This window comes from Ceratotherium simum, chromosome 15 (assembly GCF_057802395.1).
Source record: "Ceratotherium simum simum isolate JZ-2026a chromosome 15, ASM5780239v1, whole genome shotgun sequence".
NCBI lineage: Eukaryota > Metazoa > Chordata > Mammalia > Perissodactyla > Rhinocerotidae > Ceratotherium > Ceratotherium simum.
In genome coordinates, this window is record NC_141914.1 from 55,854,929 (window position 1) to 55,857,901 (window position 2,973).

Genomic DNA, 2,973 nt, shown 5'->3' on the forward strand with positions numbered 1-2,973 from the left:
TATTTTTCACTTTAAAACATATGATCCCTATTTGTATGTATTAGCCATATTTTATGCTACTGGAGGTATCCACTCACTTATGGTCCTTATGAGAGGCATGGAACCTTAGCTCTATCTAGCTGTAGTGTTTCAACTGGAATATCCCTTCCTTGGAAAGAGAGAACAAGAAAGAGGAAGGAAGCTGGGAGGGAAGGAGAGAGAGGAAGAGAGAAAAGAGAGGGGTGGGGAGACAGATATTAGATTGGGAAACATAAAAAAATAGTCTATTGATTCTATTAAACTTTTGTCTAATTTTGCTTAGATTGAGCCTTGAATAAAGCTATCAGCAATGAAAGCCATTAAAAGTAGTCTGGACCTCCCTAGTAAATATTCTAAAAGACAAGAAATAGTGGAGAGCGTATAAAATTGATATAATATTCAGAGTTCAGTAATTATCAGTTGATTTGTCCTTTGAGATTAAAGCTTGGTTTTCTTCTACCTTTCAGATTACTGTATTTATAATAAAAACCTCTTGTTTTTATGACACTTAGACAAGTTCCGATTATAATTAATACTTTGATGAACCAAATGTTAAGCTAATTAACCTTAGTTTAAGAGTGATATCTTAATGTCTTAATGCAAATATGTTTCAATTTCCAAAAAGAGAAAAGAAATTCAGAACCTAAGTTTTTATTGCTAAAGAAAACTGATTGCCATTACCTAGTTAAAACGAACAAAATATGTATGGAGTGATTAATATACGTAATGTGTTGTTAATATACACATAGGGAAAGGTCCAATGCTGAAAATTTATTATATCATAGAAAGTAAAATTTTATATTTAAATATTAACACTAGTGTTTCTAAGTATTTAGAATACTCTGTGAGCCCTATTCTTTTCTTTTCTCTTTCCTTTTGACAGATAAGGTTTGTTTCATCGAATGGCGGGTCTATGTAATTGCCAAGGCCGCTATGTACAGACGAGAGAGGGGGAGCTTTCTTTCTCCTTGGACAGCCTTAACCACTTCCTCCTTCTTGATCTGGAGTGGCTCTTCATCGTGTTTGCACTCTTCCTTGGTCTGAGACCTGTGGGCCTCAGCCTGGTCAGCCAGGAGCCTGTTGGGAGCCTTGTTTGCCTTCAGTTTGCAGACGTGTTCCATGAGAACCCGTTTGTTTTTAAGCACACTCCTCTTCACTTTCAGGTTCAGGTCGTGTACATATGGAAGACAATCTTAGATTCACAGTTTCTGAGCAGCAGGTGCAGAATTCTTATCCTCCTCGTCCAGGTCACCTTCTCGGAGCATTCCAGCATGGGAATGCTTACTTACGCCCCTATGCCTGCCCTACCAGTGGGTCAAGGTTGTTTTCCAGCATCCAGCCTAGGAATGGTCTGTCACAGGCTTCCTGAAGATCAGCCTATCATTGATCAGCTTCTGGACCTGCTGATGAGAGTCGGCATTGGAGATTTCATTGGTCTCATTGGGATACAACCAGATCTTTTTTCCACAGTGGAGATGAGCCTCTTCTGAAGCTTGAGCATACTTACAGCTGTGTCTGCAGTGGCAAAAGAAAAGAATTCAGCTCTATTCTTCATTAGCTGTTGCTCTACACATAATTGAGAAGACTATCATGTGATGGGAAGATGGGACAACATACAACTAGAAGATCTTGGTTTTGGTTTCCATTCTTTCATCTATTAGCTGTAACACAGATTGGACAAGTTCATTTCCCTGATGATTAGCGATGTTGAGCAGCTTTTCATGTACCTGTTGGCCATTTTTGTATGTCTTTGGAAAAATGTCTATTCGGGGTCTTCGTCTATTTCTAAATCAGATTATTTGGGTTTGTTTTTTTATTTTTTTGCTATTGACCTGTATGAGTTCTTTATATATTTTAGATATTAACCTCTTAACAGATACATGGTTTGCAAATATTTTTTCCCATTCCAGAGGTTGCCTTTTCATTTTGTTGATGGTTTCCTTTGGTGTGAAGAAGTTTTTTAGTATGATGTAGTCCCACTTGCTTATTTTTGCTTTTGTTTTCAGTGCTTTTGATGTCATATCCAAAAAATCATTGCCTAGACCAGTGTCAAGGAGCTTATCCCCTATGTTTCCTGGTTTCAGGTCTTACATTTAAGTCTATAATACAGTTCAAGTTAGTTTTCTTGAGTGGTGTAAGGCAGGGGTCCAGTTTCATTCTTTTGCATCTAGATACCCAATTTTCCCAACACCATTTATTGAAAGAATATCTTTTCCCCATTGAGTATTCTTGACTCCTTTTTCAAATATTAGTTGACTGTATAGGCATGAGTTTATTTCTGGGCTCTCTATTCTGTTCCATTGGTCTATGTGTCTGTTTTTATGCCAGTACCATACTATTTTGATTACTATTGCTTTGTAATGTAGTTTGAAATCAGGTAGTGTGGTGCCTCCAGCTTTGTTCTTCTTTATCAACACTGCTTTGGCTATTTGGGGTCTTTTGTGGTTCTATACAAATTTTAAGATTTCTTTTTTCATTTCTGTGAAAAATGCCATTGGAATTTTGATAGAGATTGCATTGAATCTGTAGATTGCTTTGGGTAGTGTGAACATTTTAACAATGTTAATTCTTCCAATCCAAGAACATGGGATATCTTTCCGTATATTTGTCTTCTTCAATTTTTTTGTCAATGTCCTATAATTTTCAGTGCACAGGTCTTTCACCTCCTTAGTTAAATTTATTCCTAAGTATTTTATTTTTTTGATGCTATTGTAAATGGGATTGCTTTCTTAATTTCTCTTTTAGATAGTTTGTTGTTAGTGAATAGAAATGCAACTGACTTTTGTATGTTGATTTTGTATCCTGCAATTTATTATTTCTAACAGTTTTTTGGTGGAGTCTTTTGGGTTTTCTATATAAGATCCTGTCATCTGAAAACAGACAATTTTAGTATTTTTCTTGATACTAAAATTTCTCGATACTAAAATAAAAAAACTATTTATTTTTCTTGCTTAA

General features: G+C 35.8%; 1 pseudogene; it reads right to left on the reverse strand.

The window, feature by feature from the left end:
• Positions 1-929: 929 nt before the first annotated feature.
• LOC101391907 (large ribosomal subunit protein eL19 pseudogene) lies at positions 930-1,519 on the reverse strand (annotated as a pseudogene).
• Between the last annotated feature and the right edge of the window lie 1,454 nt (positions 1,520-2,973).